Genomic DNA, 22914 nt, shown 5'->3' on the forward strand with positions numbered 1-22914 from the left:
CCAATCCTACTCAAACTCTTCCAGAAATTTGCAGAGGAAGGTAAACTTCCAAACTCATCAAACTCGTTCTATGAGGCCACCATCACCCTAATACCAAAACCAGACAAAGATGCCACGAAAAAGAAAACTACAGGCCAATATCACTGATGAACGTGGATGCAAAAATCCTTAACAAAATCTTAGCAAACAGAATCCAACAACATATCAAAAAGATCATATATCATGACCAAGTGGACTTTATCCCAGGGATGCAAGGATTCTTCAATATCCGCAAATCAATGTAATACACCACAATAACAAATTGAAAGATAAAAACCATATGATTATCTCAATCGATGCAGAAAAAGCCTTTGACAAAATTCAACACCCATTTATGATAAAAACCCTCCAAAGAGCAGGAATAGAAGGAACATACCTCAACATAATAAAACCTATATATGACAAACCCACAGCAAACATTATCCTCAATGGTGAAAAAGAGAAAGCATTTCCCCTAAAGTCAGGAACAAGACAAGGGTGCCCACTCTCACCACTACTATTCAACATAGTTTTGAAAGTTTTGGCCACAGCAGTCAGAGCAGAAAAAGAAATAAAAAGAATCCAGATGGGAAAAGAAGAAGTAAAACGCTCACTGTTTGCAGATGCCATGATCCTCTACACAGAAAACCCTAAAGACTCCACCAGAAAATTACTAGAGCTAATCAATGAATATAGTAAAGTTGCAGGATATAAAATCAACACACAGAAATCCATTTCATTCCTATACACAAACAATGAGAAAACAGAAAGGGAAATTAACGAAACAATTCCATCCACCATCTGAACGAAAAGAATAAAATACTTAGGTATATATCTACCTAAAGAAACAAAAGACCTATATATAGAAAACTATAAAACACTGGTGAAAGAAATCAGAGGAGACACAAAATAGATATAGAAATATACTGTGTTCATGAATCGGAAGAATCAATGTAGTGAAAATGAGTATACTACCCAAAGCAATCTATAGATTCAATGCAATCCCTATCAAGCTACCAACGGTATTTTTCACAGAACTAGAACAAATCATTTCACAATTTGTATGGAAATACAAAAACCCTCGAATAGCCAAAGCAATCTTGAGAAAGAAGAATGGAACTGGAGGAATCAATCTGCCTGATTTCAGTCTCTACTACAAAGCCACAGTCATCAAGACAGTATTGTACTGGCACAAAGACAGAAATACAGATCAATGGAACAAAATAGAAAGCCCAGAGATAAATCCAGGCACCTATCATCATCTTATCTTTAACAAAGGAGGCAAGGATATACAATGGAGAAAAGACAATCTCTTTAACATGTGGTGCAGGGAAAACGGGTCAACCACTTGTAAAGGAATGAAACTAGAGCACTTTCTAACACCATACACAAAAATAAACTCAAAATGGATTAAAGATCTTAACGTAAGACCAGAAACTATAAAACTCCTAGAGGAAAGCATAGGCAAAACACTCTGCGGCATAAACCACAGCAGGATCCTCTATGACCCACCTCCCAGAATATTGGAAATAAAAGCAAAAATAAACAAATGGAACCTAATAAAATTAAAAGCTTCTACACAACAAAGGAAACTATAAGCAAGGTGAAAAAACAGCCTTCAGAATGGGAGAAAATAATAGCAACTGAAGCGACAGACAAAGAATTAATCTCAAAAATATACAAGCAACTCCTGCAGCTCAATTCCAGAAAAATGAACGACCCAATCAAAAAGTGGGCCAATGAACTCAACAGACGTTTCTCCAAAGAAGACATACAGATGGCTAACAAACATATGAAATTATGCTCAATAATCACTCATTATCAGAGAAATGCAAATCAAAACCACAATGAGGTACCATTTTACGCCAGTCAGAATGGCTGCTATCCAAATGTCTACAAGCAATAAATGCTGGAGAGAGTGTGGAGAAAAGGGAACACTGTTATCCGTTGGTGGGAATGCAAACTAGTACAGTCACTATGGAGTACAGTGTGAAGATTCCTCAGAAAACTGGAAATAGAACTGCCATATGGCCCAGCAATCCCACTGCTGGGCATACACACTGAGGAAATCAGACTGAAAGAGACATGTTTACCCCAATGTTCATCGCAGCACTGTTTATGATAGCCAGGGCATGGAAGCAACCTAGATGGACATCAGCAGATGAATGGATAAGGATGCTGTGGTACATATCCACAATGGAATATTACTCAGCCATTAAAAAGAATACATTCAAATCAGTTCTAATGAGGTGGATGAAACTGGAGCCCATTATACAGAGTTAAGTAAGCCAGAAAGAAAAACACCAATACAGTATACTAACGCATATGTATGGAATTTAGTAAATTGGTAAATATAACCCTGTATGTGAGAGAGCAAAAGAGACACAGATGTACAGAACAGTCTTTTTGACTCTATGGGAGATGGCGAGCGTGGGATGATATGGGAGAATGGCATTGAAGCATGTAAATTATTATATGTGAAACGAATTGCCAGTCCAGGTTTGATGCATGATACAGGGTGCTCGGGGCTGGTTCACCGGGATGACCCAGAGGGATGGCATGGAGAGGGAGGTGGGAGGGGGGTTCTGGAAGGGAAACACATGTACACCTATGGTGGATTCCTGTCAATGTATGGCAAAACCAATACAGTACTGTTAAGTAAAAAAAAATAGATAAATAAACTAAAATAAATAAAAATTAAAAAAATGATAAACACATATGGAAAGAAAAGGCTCAATATTGTTAAATTGTTAATATTTCCTGAATTAACTTAGTTATTTTAGAATTAAAAGTCCTAAGATAACCTAACTTATTTTTGTAAATTTAATGAAGTGAAGTAATGGTAATCTCCAAAAATAAATTTGTAATACATGACACAGAGGCAATAAATAAGTCGTATAGGAAAAGAAATTGAATAATAGCTACTCTACTATAAAGCCATAATAATTTAGACAATTTGCTGCTGGCTCAGTCATTAGTCATTGCAATTTATCTGAGAGGTAGCTGCAGTACAGTCGATATCCATCAGAAAGCCACACATAATTCCTTCATTTAAAACATATACCCAGATTCAGTTCACATGGGTTAACATTTAAATTTTATAATTTTCAAACGTTTCTAATATTAACTCATAAAGCAATCTGACTTAGATAGACATCTATGATATACTTAGATTTTATAGTGTGATGAAACATGAAAAAATCAATTTATACAAAATTTCCCATTGTTAAAAAAATTCTCAAATACTTTAGTGTTTGTGTATGTGTGTGTGTGTGTGTGTGTGTGTGTGTATTAGGATTTCTTTCGAGCATACAGAAAAGTGTGGGGGATATACACTAAACAATTTGTATTGCTTATAAAAGCACTAGAGAAATATATAGGGTGTGATAGGAGATTATTACACTTTATGTCCTACATTATTTACTATTTCAAAATGAGAAAATAGCTGCCCTTAAATAAGACGTTGTAGAAAGAAAATGCAAGTGGTTACAGATGAAAGGGAACAGCTTAATTCTTCTATAACTGACAAGCAGTACACTTTGTGCTTTTAAGTGGATTACCTTGCTTAATCTTCACAGACACATAAAAATGTAGTATAGTTGTTAACTCCACATTACAGACTTGTCAGAGTGAGTAAAGAAATCAAATATGAGAAAAAAAATGATCACTGAAGGAGCTTAGAATATTCAGGTCCATTTCTAAAAATAAAATAAAATAGTTAAATATAAAAACGTTTTCACTGCTGACTTTTGAAATACTATTTAGAATTTATTTATGAATTTTTGCTAAAGTTAATCACATAATCAGTTTCCAATTTTGGAAAGTAATATATAGTCATCCTGAATTTACAAAAGAATAGACAATAAAAAAATCTTTCTTTTCTGGGTATATTTAAATACATACAGGCATATATATACATACATACATATATATATATATATATATATATATATATATTAAGAGAACAATCAGGAAATATACCATATTGTTAATATTTCTTACTAGAAGAGGTGTGAGGCACAGAAGGTTGGTGTGGGAGGGAAGGCAACTGCTAATTTTCATCACATATCTTTAGCTAGTTCCATTTGAGATAGAGAATGGGAGCTATTTTGTTATTTAAAACAGTCGATAGGAAAAAAATCAGTCAATAGAGGTAAAGAGATAAAAAAGAGGTTCTACAGGCAAATCATTTAATATGGAAATTTAGAAAGTCACTTACCTTATTGAAGCTGTAAGTTTTCTCTTCTGTAAACCAAAGATATTAACTATATTTAATATTAAATTCGGACAAAGTTAGCAGCAGCAATGATGATTCTTAACATTTAAAAACTACTTACGTGACAGGCTGACTGCTTGGTGGGTATTTATAGATAATCTCACTTGAACCTTGTAAAAGTTCTAGGATACAGATATTATTAATTCTGATGATTCAGTTCCTCTTGGAAATTGAAAAGAGATAAAAACAAGCTATTAAATTATCACATGTGCTTCAAAGCCAAAATACACATTTAATTATGTTCGCTTGACATCCTCTTTAGAAGCCAATTATCTATATATCAGGATGTGATTATCCAGGCTAATCCTTTGTGTTAGCTATGCTTAATCATCCCTATTCCATTAATTGTCATTTTATGCCTCAAGGTCTCACATGAAACTGAAGTTCAAGAAACTTGAAACTCAGTTCAAGGAACAGGTAAACACTGTGTATTAGTTGCCATGTGACACTGAACTGACCATGAGAAGATCAGAATTTTGGAATAGAGATGAACAAGCCAAGTCTAAATAACATGGGTTAAGAAGTGGTTAGGAAGACCCAGTCTCTAAAGCTTGAATTGTATAATAGTCTGAGTTGCTCTGTACTATTGTACATGCAATTTGCTGATTATAGTAATGCAGTTAGTTAGTAAATGCAAGAAAATGCAGCAAAGAATGATGACCTTCGGTAAGATAATTTGGTAGAAGAAACAGTTTAATTAAGATATAATTTAAATACCATAAAATTCACCATATTAATGGTGTATAATTTAAAGATTAATACATTTACAGAGCTGGGCAACTATCACTATAGTCTAATTTTAGAACATATCTATCACCCTCAAAAGATGCCTCATGTATGTTTGCCATGAGTTTCTGCTCCCATCCCCAGCCCAACGCAGCTACTAATCTACTCTTTTCCACTTTATATATTTGGCATTTTTGTACATTTCATATAAATGCAATGACACAACATGTGGCCTTCTTTCTGTCTGCTTTTCATCTGACATAATGTGTTTGAGTTTAATCCATGGGCAGCATATATTGATACTTCATTCCAGTTTATTACCAAATAATATTCTAGTGTATGGCTATATCACATTTTCTTCATTCATTCACCACATTGCCTGGACACATGTTTGCATTTTTTGAGGTAAATACCTAGGAGTGAAATTATATGGCAGGTTAATGCTAAATGAACATCTAACATTTTAAGAAATTGCTATACCATTTTCCAAATTGTCTGCATCATTTTTCATTCCATCAAGCAATATGTGAGAGTTTCACTTTCTTTACATCTGTGGCAACACTTTTTATCATCTGACTTGTATATGTCATATTTTGCTAGGTCTAAAATTATATGTCATTGTGGTTTTGATTTGCATTTCCCTAATGACTAATAATTTTGAGCATCACTTCAAGTATTTTAGGCCGTTCCTATACTCTGTTAAAATTTTTATTTACATTTTTTGCTTGTTTTTAATGGGATAGTTGTCTTCTAATGTATTCCGGATACAAGTTCTTTATTGAATACATCATTTAAAAACACTTTCTCCCCTTGTGTGAATTGTGTTTTCACTTTATTAATGAAGTCATTTGAAGCACAAATGTGTTTTTATCTTGATGAAACGAAATATAGAGGTTTTTTATATATATATATATCTCGTGCTTTTGGTGTCATAGCTAAGAAAACTTTGTCTAATTCAAGGTTTAACATTTCATTGTTAGTATTTTCTAATAGTTTTATAGTTTTAAGCACTTAATTTACATCTATGACCATTTTGCATTAATTTTTGGGTTTGTTTTACGTAAGAATCCACATTAATACTCTTATATGTGGATATTCAAACATCTCAGAAAAAACTTACTGAAAACATTATTCTTTCCCCGTTGAATGGTCTTGGTACCCTTGTCAAAAGTCAAGTAACCATAGATGTTTACTTCTGGACTTGCAGTTCTATTCCATTGATCTATATGTCTACCCTATTTCCAATACAACACTGTCTTGTAGCCTTGTGCTTGCATGTTCAGTTTCTCAGTCATGTCTGACTTCTTGCGACCTCATAGACTGTAGCCCGCCAGACTCCTCTGTCCATGGGATTTTCCAGGTAAGAATACTGGAGTGGGTTGCACTTTTCTACTCCAGGGGATCTTCCAGACCTAGAGATCGAACCGTGTCTCTTGCATTGGCAGGAAGACTCTTCACCACTGGCACCATCTGGGAAGACCTGCAGCCATGTAGCAAGTTTTAAAATTGGTCAGTGTAAGTTTTCCAATGTTATTTTTCTTTTAAATATTGTTTTGGTTCTATAGATAATTTGTGTTGTCATGCGAATTTTAGAATGATCTTGTCAGTGTCTGTGAAAAAAAGACGTTTAGTCTTTTAATAGGGTTGTATTGAATCAATAGATCAATTAGAGAGTATTTCTATCATAACAATTTGATTTTTCCAATTGGTAAGATGTTCTCCATTTATTTAGATGTCCTGTAGTATCTTTCAACATGTTTTATATTTTTCATTGTACAAAATGAGGACTTCTGTTTTTTTTTTTTCCCCCAGAGTGCATCATCTTTATTTCCATTTATGTTATTGGAGAAGTAGTGCTTTCTTTCGTGTGTGTGTGTGTTCACTTTTTTTTTAATTTATTTATTTTAATTGGAGGCTAATTACTTTACATTATTGTAGTGGTTTTTGTCATACATTCACATGAATCAGCCATGGGTTTACATGTATTTCCCATCCTGTACCCCCCTCCCACCTCCCTCCCCATCGCATCCCTCTGGGTCATCCCAGTGCACCAGCCCTGAGCACCCTGTCTCATGCATCAAACCTGGACTGACTGGCGATCTGTTCCACATATGAAGATTTATAGGTTTCAATGCTATTCTCTCAGATGATCCCACCTTTGCCTTCTCCCAGAGAGTCCAAAAGACTGTTCTATACATCTGTGTCTCTTTTGCTGTCTTGCATATAGGGTTATCATTACCATCTTTCTAAATTTCATATATATGTGTTAGTATACGGTATTGGTGTTTTTCTTTCTGACTTACTTCACTCTGTGTAATAGGCTTCAGTTTCATCTACCTCATTAGAACTGATTCAGATTTATTCTTTTTAATGGCTGAGTAATATGCCATTGTGTATATGTCCCACAGCTTTCTTATCCATTTGTCTGCTGATGGACATCTAGGTTTCAGGTATTTGTCCTGCTCAGCTATTGGTCAGCACCCCAATGGGCCCTACCTACTGGTAACTGTCAAGGAGGGGTGCCTGGGGAAGTGATTCAGTCAGGAGTCAGTGGTGCAGTGGTGAACTGACTCTTGCCTTTGAGCACCGTCCTTTAAAAAAAAAAAAATCAAGAATGCATTTCTGGTAGATGGGGCAAGTTGAGTTTCCCTACTCAATATGGGAGTTGAAGTGTCCCCAAAAAATTTAGTGGAGGAGACATTTAAAACTGTCTTTGCTCTGATGTGTAATCTTACGGAGACTGTGTATTGAACTTGGGGCAACAGACTGAGGATTCACCAAGTCTGGAGGTTGCTAAAGCTCATCACAGTAGATGAAACATCCAACCTGTTCTTAATTACCTTTTTCCACCTTAAGTGCTTGCTCTTAAGTTTCTTAAGAGCCTCAGGAACCCCCAACAGACAGAGGGTGGTCTAGAGATGAAGTGATTAGAGGACTCTGAAGGGCTGCAGTGGGACAGAAAGGGTTTGTCAGATGTTCATAGAGGGATGGAGGAGGCAGGAGTGTTGAAGTGGCACATATAAGTCAAAGGATAAAGGGAACTGAAAGGAAGTTTGAAGGTCATGAGGAGAAGCACCGTACCGCTGAATCACTGCTCCCCAGAATCAGACACACAGAGGTGTCAGCAGTGGGAAAGTTATATCATGGCCTCCGTCAGAATCCACTAGCCCATGTTTATGGGCACAGTGGTACATTGTGATGTCTAAGCCCCCCAAGCTACTATTGGCTGGGGTAGCGCCTAACTGACCAATCAAATTGAAGGGTGTGGCTTCTCATTGTCATGAAAGAGTGTATATAGGGAGGTCAGAGGCAGAGATTTTGAGTTAGGCCACTTTTTGGTATCATCATGACTCAGGGAACCAGGAAGCCACAGCAGGCAAGAAGAATTGCAATGCAGTTTGCTTCAAGGATGAAAGGAATAAAGAAGACCCTTTGTCATTGAAGGTACAGAGGTAGTGTGAAGGTAAGATGACTCCAACTAAGCTCCCCATGTACTCCACTGACATTGCTGCCCAAGACCTCTACACTGCCCTTGCCTGACACAAAAGCCCTCATCAGCCCACATCCCTTTTTCATGAAATCTCCCTTCCAACTCAGTTTTTATACTCTTTCCTCAAAACTAATACCCTTCTCTTGTCTTTCCAGGCACGAAAGGTGACCATGAGGGTCAGAAGACCTCTACGAGGAACCTTGAGAAAGAAAATCCGATCATATCCCACTCAGTTGAAGAAGGTGAAGAAAATAAGAAAACCAAACTGTTTTTCCAATGTTAAGAAATTGAATCAAAGCAAAAAAAGGTACCCAAATATGAGGCAGAGTCAAAGAAGGAGGCAGAATCAAAAGAGAAGATAAGCTCAGCCACCTCAGAATAAGAGACGCTGGAGAAGTACCACCTGGGCAGCCAGTAATTGAATAGAAAAGGTCAGACAGTTTAAAATTGTGTCTCCAGAGGTCTGCTTTCTTAGAAATGGCCAACCAGGAAAAGACTGACTCTCACACTAACATAGTAAACTGATGGCTGTGATTAAAATAAACATCAAATGGTGAAAAGATGATATTTGTGTGTGTGTGAATTTTCTGATGGAAGAGAGGGAAAGAAGAGAAGAGGTGGGCACCTGAGATGGGAGAGATATGGGGTACCGGGAGATTGGGGTAGAGGCCCTCAGGTCCCCAATTAGCCAGATAGTAGAGGTCTGGATTGGGTCAGGAGTCTGCACTGAAGATGGATAACCCTGCTTAACACTTGATTTCAAGGGCAAGGAATAGTGGTGTGGTGTTACTGCCTTTGTTTGGGGTGTGGAATGACATTAGGGTCTATATTGCCAGACCCAGATGGGAAGAGGGTTTCACATGGGGGTGGTGAATGTGAAACTCTCCCTGAGAAAGGCAGGCAGAAATCACCTCCTGGCCACCTACCTCATAATGGGGTTTGTTGCATCACTCACCTATGCTGTCAGCTAAAGGTGCTCAGCAGGCACAAAGTGCTGATACAACTAAGCCCACAACTAGCACTCCCAGGAACTAAAATGTTTGAAGGGAACAAACAAAATATTGATTAGGCAACCTTTTTGCTAAGAAATTTTTGGGAGCAATGTATTCCCAAGGGAAGGGCAGTGGTGGTGGCCCAATCCTGATGCAAATGACAAATAGTATCACCACCCACAGAGATTTTTTTTCGGGGGGGGGGGGCACTATGCAGTTTGTGGAATCGTAGTTCCCTGAACAGGGATTGAACCCGTGCCCTTCTAGCAAAAGCATGGAGTCCTAACCACTAGACAGTCATGGAAGTATGTACAGAGAATTTTTACATAAGTACTAATATAAGACTGAGTAAAAGCTGGTCTTTTAATTATCACCATATCCTAGGATTTCTAAATAACTACAGTCCTAAAACATTCTTCCCCAATAAAGTCTTTTGTTAGTCCAACTTCTACCAGTTTATCATGGTTTAAAAGAAAGACTATGAAATATTTAATTTGGTGTTAACTTTCATTTTGAAAAGTTTTAAAGGTTCAAGGAGTAGTCAGTCAAACATGGAGATACATATGGCAGAGTCTCTGACCATAAGAATCCTGTGTGTCTTCAGAAAACTTTTTAAAAACAACTGAAACACAGAGTTTCACCATCAGCATCAAAAGAGTTGAGATCAAATTTTAACTCAATGATATGGTATCTTTTATCTGGACTGCACCTTCCTAATTAAATCTTTCTGGCACTCTAACTCCTTGGGAGACCACACTGCTGATTCAAAGTCAGTCACTGAATGTGATTTAAAAACAATAAGAGTGAAAAATCCTCTGAGTGTGCTGTCCTTTTTTTTTTAATTTATTTATTTTAATTGGAGACAAATTACTTCAAATATTGTGGTGGTTTTTGCCATACATTGACATGAATCAGCCATGAGTGTACATGTGTTCCCCATCCTGAACCCCCCTCCCACCTCCCTCCCCATTCCATCCCGCAGGGTCATCCCACTGCACCAAGCCTGAGCACCATGCCTCATGTGTTGAACCTGGACTGGCAATCTGTTTCACATATGATAATATACATGTTTCAATGCTATTCTATAAAATCATCCCACTCTCCTTCTCGAACAGAGTCCAAAAGACTGTTCTATACATCTGTGTCTCTTTTCTTGTCTCGCATATAGGGTCATCATTATCATCTTTCTAAATTCCATATATATGCATTAGTATACTGTATTGGTGTTTTTCTTTCTGACTTTCTTCACTCTGTATCACTCAGTTCAGTCGCTCAGTTGTGTCCGACTCTTTGCGACCCCATGATCGCGGCACACCAGGCCTCCCTGTCCATCATCAACTCCCAGAGTCTATCCAAATCCGTGTCCATCGAGTCGGTGATGCCATCCAGCCATCTCATCCTCTGTCGTCCCCTTCTTCTCCTGCCCCCAGCCCTCCCTAGCATTATGGTCTTTTCAAATGAGTCAACTCTTCGCATGAGGTGGCCAAAGTATTGGAGTTTCAGCATCAACATTAGTCCTTCCAATGAACACCCAAGACTGATCTCCTTTAGGATGGACTGGTTGGATCTTCTTGCAGTCCAAGGGACTCTCAAGAGTCTTCTCCGACAACACATTTCAACAGCATCAATTTTTCGGTGCTCAGCTATCTTCACAGTCCAACTCTCACATCCGTACATGACTACTGGAAAAACCATAGCCTTGACTAGACGGACCTTAGTTGGCAAAGTAATGTCTCTGCTTTTAAATATGCTATCTAGGTTGGTCATAACCTTCCTTCCAAGGAGCAAGAGTCTTTTACTTTCATGGCTGCAATCACCATCAGCAGTGATTTGGGAGCCCCAAAAAATAAAATCTGACACTCTTTCCACTGTTTCCCCATCTATTTCCCATGAAGTGATGGGACCAGAGGCCATGATCTTAGTTTGCTGAATGTTGAGCTTTAAGCCAACTTTTTCACTCTCCTCTTTCACTTTCATCAAAAGGCTCTTTAGTTCTTCTTCACTTTCTGCCATTAGGTGGTGGTGTCATCTGCAAATCTGAGGTTATTGATATTTCTCCTGGCAATCTTGATTCCAGCTTGTGCTTCTTCCAGCCCAGCGTTTCTCATGATGTACTCTGCATAGAATTTAAATAAGCAGGGTGACAGTATACAGCCTTGACGTACTCCTTTTCCTATTAGGAACCAGTCTGTTGTTCCATGTCCAGTTCTAACTGTTGCTTCCTGACCTGCATCCAGGTTTCTCAAGAGACAGGTCAGATGGTCTGGTATTCCCATCTCTTTAAGAATTTTCCATAGTTTATTGTGATCCACACAGTCAAAGGCAATGGCATAGTCAACGAAGCAGAAATAGATGTATTTCTGGAACTCTCTTGCTTTTCCGATGATCCACTGGATGTTGGCAATTTGATTTCTGGTTCCTCTGCCTTTTCTAAAACCAGCATGCACATCTGGACGTTCATGGTTCACATATTTCTGAAGCCTGGCTTAGAGAATTTTGAGCATTGCTTTACTAGCGTGTGAGATGAGTGCCATTGTGTGCTAGTGCGAGCATTCTTTGGCATTGCCTTCCTTTGGGACTGGAATGAAAAGTGACCTTTTCCGGTCCTGTGGCCCCAGCTGAGTTTTCCAGATTTGCTGGCATATTGACTGCAGCACTTTCACAGCATCATCTTTCAGGATTTGAAATAGCTCAACTGGTATTCCATCACCTCCACTAGCTTTGTTTGTAGTGATGCTTTCTAAGGCCCACTTGGCTTCACATTCCAGGATGTCTGGCTCTAGGTGAGTGATCACACCATTGTGATTATCTAGGTTTTGAAGATCTTTTTTGTCCAGTTCTTCTGTGTATTCTTGCCACCTCTTCTTAATATCTTCTGCTTCTGTTAGGTCCATACCATTTCTGTCCTTTATTGAGCCCATCTTTGCATGAAATATTCCCTTGGTATCTCTGATTTTCTTGAAGAGATCTCCAGTCTTTCCCATTCTTTTGTTTTCCTCTATTTCTTTGCATTGATAACTGAGGAAGTCTTTCTTATCTCTCCTTGCTATTCTTTGGAACTCTGCATTCAGATGGGAATATCTTTCCTTTTCTCCTTCGCTTTTCGCTTCTCTTCTTTTCACAGCTATTTGTAAGGCCTCCTCAGACAGCCACTTTACTTTTTTGCATTTCTTTCCCATGGGGTTGGTCTTGATCCTTGTTTCCTGTACAATGTCACGAACCTCTGTCCATAGTTCATCAGGCACTCTGTCTATCAGATCTAGTCCCTTAAATCTATTTGTCGCTTGCCCTGTATAATAATCATAAGGGATTTGATTTAGGTCATACCTGAATGGTCTAGTGGTTTTCCCTACTTTCTTCAATTTAAGTTTGAATTTGGCAATAAGGAGTTCATGATCTGAGCCACAGTCCGCTTCTGGTCTTGTTTTTCTGACTATATAGAGTTTCTCCATTTTTGGTTGCAAAGAATATACTCAATCTGATTTTGTTGTTGACCATCTGGTGATGTCCATGTGTAGAGTCTTCTGTTGTGTTGTTGGAAGAGGGTGTTTGCTATGACCTGTGCATTCTCTTGGCAAAACTCTTTTAGCCTTTGCCCTTCTGCATTCTGTACTCCAAGTCCAAATTTGCCTGTTAGGCCAGGTGTTTCCTGACTTCCTACTTTTGCATTCCAGTCCCCTATGATGAAATAGGCTCGTTTCATTACCCTAATTAGAACTGATTCAGATGTATTCTTTTTTAATGACTGAGTAATATACCATTGTATATATGTACCACAGGTTTCTTATCCACTCGTCTTCCGATGGCTATCTAGGTTGCTTCCATGTCCTGGCTATTATAAACAGTGCTGCAATGAATATTAGGGTACATGTATCACTGTCAATTCTCGTTTCCTCAGTGTGTATGCCCAGCAGTGGGATTGCTGGCTCATATGGCTCTTTTATTTCCAGCTTTTTAAGGACTCTCCACACAGTTCTCCATAGCAGCTGTACTAGTTTGCATTCCCACCAACAGTGTAAGAGGGTTCCCTTTGCTCCACACCCTCTCCAGCATTTATTGCTTCTAGATTTTTGGATAGCAACCATTCTGACCTGTGTGAGATGGTACCTCACTGTGGTTTTGATTTGCATTTCTCTGATAATGAGTGATTATTGAGCATAATTTCATGTGTTTGTTAGACATCTGTATATCTTCTTTGGAGAAATGTGTTTAGTTCTTCGGGTCATTTTTTGATTGGGTCGTTTATTTTTCTGGAATTGGGCTGCAGGAGCTGCTTGTATATTTTTGAGATCAATCCTTTGTCAGTTGCTTCGTTTGCTATTATTTTCTCCCATTCTGAAGGCTGTCCTTTCACTTCGCTTATAGTTTCCTTCATTGTGCAAAAGCTTTTAAGTTTAATTAGGTCCCATTTTTTTATTTTTGCTTTTATTACCATTACTCTTGGAGGTGGGTCATAGAGAATACTGCTGTGATTTATGTCAGAGAGTGTTTTACCTATGTTTTCGGTAGGAATTTTATAGTTTCTCATCTTATGTTCAGATATTTAATCCATTTTGAGTTTATTTTTGTGTATGGTGTTAGAAAGTGTTCTAGTTTCATTCTTTTACAAGTGGTTGATCATTTTTTCCAGCACCACTTGTTAAAGAGATTGTCTTTTCTCCATTGTATATCCTTGCCTCCTTTATCTAAGATAACTTGTCCATAGGTGCATGGATTTATCTCTGGCTTTCTATTTTATTCCATTGATCTATATTTCTGTCTTTGTGTCAGTACCATACTGTCTTGATGACTGTAGCTTTGTGGTAGAGACTGAAGTCAGGCAGGTTGATTCCTCCAGTTCCATTCTTCTTTCTCAAGATTGCTTTGTCTATTCGAGGTTTTTTTTTTTGTATTTCCATACAAATCGTGAAATTATTTGTTCAAGTTCTGTGAAAAATACCGTTGGAAGCTTGATAGGTTTGCATTGAATCGATAGATTCCTTTGGGTAGTATACTCATTTTCACCATATTGATTCCTGCAATCCTTGAACATGGTATATTTCTGCATCTATTTTGTGTCCTCTCTGATTTCTTTCATCAGTGTTTTATACTTTTCTATATATAGGTCTTTTGTTTATTTGGGTTGATGTATTCCTAAGTATTTTATTCTTTCTGTTGCAATGGTGAATGGAATTGTTTCCTTAACTTCCCTTTCTGTTTTCTCATTGTTAGTGTATAGGTATGCAAGCGACTTCTGTGTGTTAATTTTATAACCTATAAGTTTACTATATTCATTAATTAGCTCTAGTAATTTTCTGGGAGAGTCCTTAGCATTTTGTATGTAGAGGATCATGTCATCTGCAAACAGTGAGACTTTTACTTCTTTTCCCATCTGGATTCCTTTTATTTCTTTTTCTGCTCTGATTACTGTGGCCAAAAGTTCCGAAACTATGTTGAATAGTAATGGTGAGAGTGGGCACCCTTGCCTTGTTCCTGACTTTAGGGGAAATACTTTCAGTTTTTCACCATTGAGGATAATGTTTGCTATGGGTTTGACATATATAGCCTTTGCTATGTTGAGGTATGTTCTTTCTATGCCTTCTTACTGGAGGGTTTATTTATCATAAATCGATGTTGAATTTTGTCAAAGGCTTTCTCTGCATCTATTGAGATAATCATATGGTTTTTATCTTTCAGTGTGTTAATGTGCTGTATTACATTGATTCATTTGCAGATATTGAAGAATCCTTGCATTCCTGGGATAAAGCCCACTTGGTCATGAAGTATTATCTTTTTAATATGCTGTTGGATTCTATTTGCTAGAATTTTGTTAAGGATTTTTGCATCTATATTTATCAGTGATATTGGCCTGTAGTTTTCTTTTTTCGTGGCCTCTTAGGGTGATGGTGGCCTCATAGAACGAGTTTGGCAATTTACCTTCTTCTGCTATTTTCTGGGCGAATTTGAGTAAGATAGGTGTTAGCTCTTCTCTAAATTTCTGATAGAGTTCTGCTGTGAAGCTGTCTTGTCCTGGGCTTTTGTTTGTTGGAAGATTTCTGATTACAGCTTCGATTTCCGTGCTTGTGATGGGTCTGTTAAGATTTTCTATTTCTTCCTGATTCAGTTTTGGAAAGATATACTTTTCTAAGAATTTTTCCATTTCTTCCAAGTTGTCCATTTCATTGGCATATAGTTGCTGATAGTAGTCTCTAATGATCCTTTGTATTTCTGTGTTTTCTGTTGTGATGTCTCCATTTTAATTTCTAATTTTGTTGATTTGATTCTTCTCCCTTTGTTTCTTGATGAGTCTGGCGAATGGTTTCTCTATTTTATTTATCTTCTCAAGGAACCAGCTTTTACCTTTGTTGATTTTTGCTATGGTCTCTTTTGTTTCTTTTGCATTTATGTCTGCTCTAATTTTTAAGATTTATTTCCTTCTACTAAGACTGGGGTTCTTCATTTCTTCATTTTCTGGTTGCTTTAGGTGTAGAGTTAAGTTATTTATTTGACTTTTTTTCTTCTTTCTTGAGGTAAGCCTGATTTGCTATGAATCTTCCCCTTAGCACTCCTTTTACAGTGTCCCATAGGTTTGGGGTTGTTGTGTTTTCATTGTCATTCGTTTCTATGCATATTTTGATTTCTTTTTTTGATTTCCTCTATGATTTGTTGGTTATTTAGAAGCATGTTGTTTAGCCTCCATATGTTGGAATTTTTAATAGTTTTTGTCCTGTAATTGACATCTAGTGTTACTGCATTGTGGTCAGAAAAGATGATTGGAATGATTTCTATTTTTTTGAACTTACCAAGGCTATATTTATGGCCCAGGATATGATCTATCTTGGAGAAGGTTCTATGTGCACCTGCAAAAAAGGTGAAATTCATTGTTTCAGGGTGAAATACCCTATAGGTATCAATTAGGTCTAAGTGGTCCATAGTGTCATTTAAAGTTTGTGTTTCCTTGTTAATTTTCCGTTTAGTTGATCTATCCATAGGTGTGAGTGGGATAGTAAAGTCTCCTACTATTATTGTGTTATTGTTAATTTCCCCTTTCATACTTGGTAGCATTTGCCTTACATATCGTGGTGCTCCTATGTTGGGTGCATATATATTTATAATTGTTATATCTTCTTGGATTTATCCTTTCATCATTATGTAGTGTCCTTCTTTGTCTGTTTTCACGACCTTTATTTCAAAGTCTCCTTTATCTGATATGAGTATTGCTACTCCTGCTTTCTTTTGTTCTCCATTTTCCTGAAACATCTTTTTACAGCCCTTCACTTTCCGTCTGTATGTGTCCCTTGTTTTGAGGTGAGTCTTTTGTAAACAGCATATATAGGGGTCTTGTTTTTGTATCCATTCAGCCAGTCTTTGTCTTTTGGTTTGGGCATTCAATGCATTTAAATTTAAGGTAATTATTGATAAGTATGTTCCCATTGCCATTTACTTTGCTGTTTTGGGTTCAAGTTTATAAACCTTTTCTGTGTTTCCTGTCTACAGAAGATCCTTTAGCATTTGTTGAAGAGCTGGTTTGGTGATGCTGAATTCTCTGAGCTTTTGCTTGTCTGTAAAGTTTTTGATTTCTCCTTCATATTTGAATGAGATCCTTGCTGGTTACAGTAATCTGGGTTGTAAGTTTTTGTCTTTCATCACTTTAAGTGTGTCCTGCCATTCCCTTCTTGCCTGAAGAGTTTCTACTGAAAAATCAGCTGTTATCTTTATGGGAATCCCCTTGTGTGTTATTTGTTTTTTTTTCCCTTGCTGCTTTTAATATTTGTTCTTCGTGTTTGATCTTTGTTAATTTGATTAATATGTGTCTTGGGGTGTTTCGCCTTGGGTTTATCCTGTTTGGGACACCCTGGGTTTCTTGCTCTTGGGTGACTATTTCCTTCCCCATTTTAGGGAAGTTTTCGACTATTATCTCCTCGAGTATTTTCTCGTGCCCTTTCTTTTTGTCTTCTTCTTCTGGGACTCCTATGATTCGAATGTTTGTGCGTTTCACATTGTCCTAGAGGTCCCTGAGGTGGTCCTCATTTCTTTTAATTCTTTTCTTTTTTTTTCCTCTCTACTTCATTTATTTCTACCATTCTATCTTCTACCTCAATTATCCTATCTTCTGCTTCCATTATTCTACTGTTGGTTCCCCCCAGAATGTTTTTTGATCTCATTTATTGCATTGTTCATTATTGATTGACTCTTTTTTATTTCTTCTAGGTCCTTTTTAAACATTTCTTGCATTTTCTCAATCTTTGTCTCCAGGCTATTTATCTGTAACTCCATTTTGTTTTCAAGATTTTGGATCATTTTTACTATCATTATTCTGAATTCTTTTTCAGGTAGACTCCCTATCTCCTCCCCTTTTGTTTGGTTTGGTGGGCGTTTATCATGTTCCTTTACCTGCTGAGTGTTTCTCTACCTTTTCATCTTGTTTATATTGATGTGTTTGGTGTGGCCTTTCTGTATTCTGGCAGTTTGTGGTTCCTCTTCATTGTGGAGATTCCTCCCTATGGGCCGGGTGTTGGACTAGTAGCTTGTCAAGGTTTCCTGGTTAGGGAAGCTTGTGTCGGTGTTTTGGTGGGTGGAGCTGGATTTCTCTCTGGAGTGCAATGAAGTGTCCAGTAGTGATTTTTGAGATGTCTGTGGGTTTGGTGTGACTTTGAGGGTCCTGTATATTGAAGCTCAGGTCTATGTTCTCTGGAGCTGTTGCGAGCAGTGTGGGGTCAGTTCAGTTTCAGATAGTTCCTTGTTCCAGCTTATACTTCTCAAGATCTCTAGGCCCCTTCCAATGTAGTTGGTGTTAACTACAGGGTTTTTAATCTGTTTGCACCTCTCACTTCCAAAGCGATTCCCTCTGTTTATTTATCTTCTTCTGTTTGCAGGTCTCTTCAGTGTCTAATTTTCACCGTATCACAAGGGGGCGAAGGTGGTCTCTTGTTTAGGCTGACTTGTTCAGTCGTGCTGTGGGGAGGGAGGAACCCTGCAAACAAATATCACTGGCGTGTGTGGGGAGTGCTCACAGTGTCTCGGCTACACTGGGTTTGCCCCCATTCATGGAGTTTGTGCTTTCTCAGTCTACACTGCTCAGGCTCCAGGTTGCTCTGCAGGGAGTGGCTCCTGGGTTGCATGCACTTCCCAGGTCTAAGCCGCTCAGGTTCAGGTTCTCAGGTACTCCACAAGGCGCAGACTTGCATAGGCCTGCGTTTTGTGCCCTTCTTGGGTCCAAGCAGCTCAGGTGACCAGGTGCTTGGCGTGTGCACTCTCTCCAGGTGGTGAGTTCGTCTTACCACATCCCAGGTCCCAGCTGCTCGGTTCCCTGGGTGGCAGCGGGTGCACCATCTCCGGTGTGCAGTGTGTCTTTTGTGGGGATCTGATCTCTGGCTGTGACCCTCCTGGCAGATGTCAACTGTCCAGAATCCCAGGAAGTCTTGGTTAGCAACTGGAAGCCTGTTCGCAGTTTCGTAGGGGATGCTGTCTCTTGGGCCGAGTTTGCCCCTTTCCGGCTCTGGCTGCCACCTGACTGCCCCCCTGCTTCTGGTGTGGGATGGGTCAGTCCACACCTGGCTGGCTCTCCTTCCGTATTCGCTCAGTCCTTTGTTCTGAGAGCAGGCCCAGCAGTGCCTTAGGTTATGGCTTTCATGGGATAGTTCTTTCTCTCTCTCTCTTTTTTTTTCCTCTCTCTCTGGCTATCCCACAGTTTAGGTTGCTATCTCACGTTAACTCCCTCATATTGCCCTCAGTGCATTCAGGCCCAGTCCTTACCCTAAGCAATGCAGCCCGTTCCTCCCTGTTCAGCCCCCGCTTGCTGGTGGGGGGTGTGAGCGTCAGGGGTACTTCTCTGCTGGGAGTTGCCATTAGGCAAATAATCTGTGGCTTTTATTTATTTATTTTTCCTCCCAGTTATGTCACCCTTTGAGATTCCAAAACTCCCCACAGACCCGCAGGTGAGAGGGTTTCCTGGTGTTTGGAAACTTCCCCTCTTTTAAGACTCCCTTCCTGGAATGGATCTCCATCCCTAACTCTTTTGCATCTCTTTTTATCTTTTATATTTTGTCCTAACTCCTTTTGAAGACAATAGGCTGCTTTTCTGGGTACCTGATGTCCTCTGCCAGTGTTCAGAAGTTGTTTTGTGGAATTCCCTAAGTGTTCAAATGTCCTTTCAATGAATTTGTGTGGGAGAAAGTGGTCTCCCCATCCTATTTCTCCGCCATCTTGAGGACTTCTTTGTTAAAGTTATTCCTCAGCATTTTATTCTCTTTGATAATATTATGAATAGAATTTCTTGGCTTTTTGTTTTTTGTTCATGCCTTGAGCCCTGTGGGATCTTTGTTCTCTGACCAGGGATCGAACCTGTGTCCTCAGCAGTGAAAGTGTGGCGTCCTAACCACTTGACGATCAGTGAATTCCCTTCATTTTCTTTTTTGATTGTTAATTGATAGCACTTACACATGCTATTAACTTCTTTAATTGCTAGCACTTACACATACTATTGACTTCAGAAGTTGACCTTGGTTGCTGAGACCTTGCTGAGATTGTTAATCAGTTCTTCTTGTTTTGTGTGTGTGTGTGTGTGTATTGATTCTCTAGGATTTGCTACATACAGGGTCATGTTTCCTGCAAATAAAGAAAGTTTCAATTTTCTCTTTCCAATACGGATTTTTTTTTCCCATCTCTTTCACCTACCTAACTACACTGTCTAGAACCACCAGTACAATGTTAAATTAAAGTGGTAAGAGTGAAAATATTCTTCATTTGTTCCCAATCTCAAGTGGATGGCATTTAGTCTTTCATCATTATACCATGTTTTTAGCAGTGTATTTTTGTGAATGATAATCCCTGCTATACATGATATTGCCTACCTTCTATCAGTAGACTTCTGTGGCTTGTTACTGCATGCTAGCCTGATGCTGAAGGATCTTCTCTGTTTCCCTGGTACAAGCTAAATCTTAGGTAGGCGAGATACTAGGTTCTCATGACCAGGCCTTTCTCAGCAATGCTGTCCCTGTCAACTGTGCATGCATGCATGCTCAGTGACTCTTTTTCAATACCGTGGATAGTATGTAGCCCACCAGGCTTCTCTGTCCATGAAATTTTCCAGGCAAGAATACTGGAGTGTGTTGCAATTTTCTACTCCAGGGGATCTTCCCCACCCAAGGATGGAACTTGCATCTCCTGTGTCAGAAACCTCTAGTGATCTGAGCCAAGATGATTGTTTTATCTCTCTCCAAGAAGTAATGAGGACGTCTCAGGTGGTGCTAAAGAACCCACTTGCCAATGCAGGAGACATGGGTTCAATCCCTGGGTCAGGAAGATCCCCTGAAGAAGAGAATGCAACCCACTCCAGTATTCTTGCCTGGAGAATCCCATGGACAGAGAAGCCTGGTGGGACACAGTCCATGGGGTCACAAAGACTTGGACATGACTGAGCATGCAGGAGTAGAGATTATTTTACTTTTCTGTGTAGCCAGCTTCAGTGGGTCTTATTCTGTGCCCTGGGTAAAACAAGATTAGCTGCCCATCCCCTAAAAATGTAAGGCATTTTTTCCATAGAAGAGAAGATTTGGGACAAAGCTTCATGACTTTCTCTCAACAATGGCTTCTCACTTCCTTCAACCCTGACCCACTCTTTCTAATATATTTCGTGGGTTAGAATTTCTCATCCATTTCAGGGAATAGACATTTCCTTCTCTAGGGGATCTTCCTGACCCAGGGATCAAACCGTCATCTCCTGCATTGCAAGCAGGTTCTTTACCACTTGAGGCACCAGGGAAGCCCGTTTCATGGACATTACCTTGCAAATGTTCACGATATGTCTCTGAGGTTCCTATACTCTCAAGTAGCCTACATTTATTCTTTTGCATTTCACTAAAAAAAATAAAACTAAAAACATTAGCTGAATATTTCTTACCTGTTTATCAACATAGGACTGGAAATTCTATTTAGCACAATAAAAAGAGAAAAGGTAAACAAATGTCATATTGCCTTTATATGCATAAATCATGGTTTTCTATGTAGAATATCTCCCAAAATATTCTGAAATTAATAAATGCATTTAATTAAACTGCAGGATAGAAATCAATCAATAAAGATCAATTGTATTTTTGCATAGTAACAATGGACTTGTGGAAATCAATATTTGAAATACTTGTATTTGAAATACCTGTAATTGAAATACAATATTGAAATATAATCACTCAATATGAAATACTTAGGTGTAAATCTAACAAAATATGTCCAGAACTCCTATGCTGAAAACTTACAAAATGCTGATTAAAAAAATCAAAGATATAAATAACTAGAGACACATATTCATGAATTGGAAGAGTCATCATGACAAAGGTGTTACTTCGTCCGTCCATTTGATATACAGGTTTTAGGTAATTCCTATTAAAATCCCAGCAAGACTGTAAATAAGAAGATTATTCTAAAATCTGTATTGAAAAGACAAAGAAACTAGAATAGCTAAAAAAACATTCTGGAAAAAATACAGTAGGAGGAAATATTTTGTCTAAATTCAAGACACATTACATGCTTACACTAATCAAAACTAAGTGGTACTGGCACAGAGATAGACATAATGATAATAAAACACAATAGAGAACCTAGAAGTAGCCCACACAAAAGTATGAACAACTGATTTTTGGCATATGTGAAAAAGCAATTCAATGGACAAAGAATGGTCTTTTTAACAAATGCTAGACAAATTGGATAGCCACAGAAATAAAGAAGAAAAAAGAACATGGACCTAAAATACACAATTTGTACAAAAATTATTTTATTCCAACCAAATAACACAATCCATAACTCATATAGGTTTTAACTAACTTATTTATGGTCATTAAGTTATGACATAAATTATGATCCTTGACACTCACTCAATAAGAAAATCATGATTTTTTATTACACATTTAATTACTTAATTTTTATTTTAATGTAAAAATCCAATGGAAATCGCATGTGCTTGTTAATATTTACAAATATATTATATCCTGGTACCTTGTTTATATACTAAAATAATAGTGTAGTGTTAGTCGCTCAGTCGTGTCTGACTCTTTGTAACCCCATGGACTGTAGCCCACCAGGTTCCTCTGTCTATGGGATTTTCCAGGCAAGAATACTGGAGTGTATCGTCATTTCCTTCTCCAATACTGGCAGCTATTTATCTTTTAAAACTAACGTGAAATTATCAATGTAATACATACTAATCTCTTTAATATTAAAACTTCAGCCAAACTACCACATTGTGCAAAGGCAATACAAAAGATATGATGTAATTGAAATAATTTATTAAGGAACTTTGTAAGAATTTTAGGCTAGAATTATAGTAATATGCAATAATAGAATAATAAATGTAAAGAACCATATAAACTCAAAATTACCAGTTTTTTTTTTAAAGGAAAATTATCTATAATGCTCTTTAAGAACATTTATATACTTAA

At 38.1% G+C, this 22914-nt stretch overlaps 1 long non-coding RNA gene across 1 annotated transcript; it reads left to right on the top strand.

Moving 5' to 3' along the window:
• The first annotated feature begins 8340 nt into the window (after positions 1-8340).
• On the top strand, positions 8341-9075 carry LOC145535372 (uncharacterized). The gene is made up of 2 exons (XR_014075395.1): positions 8341-8483; positions 8666-9075. It is a non-coding gene; the product is annotated as an uncharacterized LOC145535372 (long non-coding RNA).
• The last annotated feature ends 13839 nt before the right edge of the window (positions 9076-22914 follow it).

Source organism: Giraffa tippelskirchi, chromosome X (genome assembly GCF_054371585.1).
Source record: "Giraffa tippelskirchi isolate mGirTip1 chromosome X, T2T-mGirTip1v1.2.pri, whole genome shotgun sequence".
Lineage (NCBI taxonomy): Eukaryota > Metazoa > Chordata > Mammalia > Artiodactyla > Giraffidae > Giraffa > Giraffa tippelskirchi.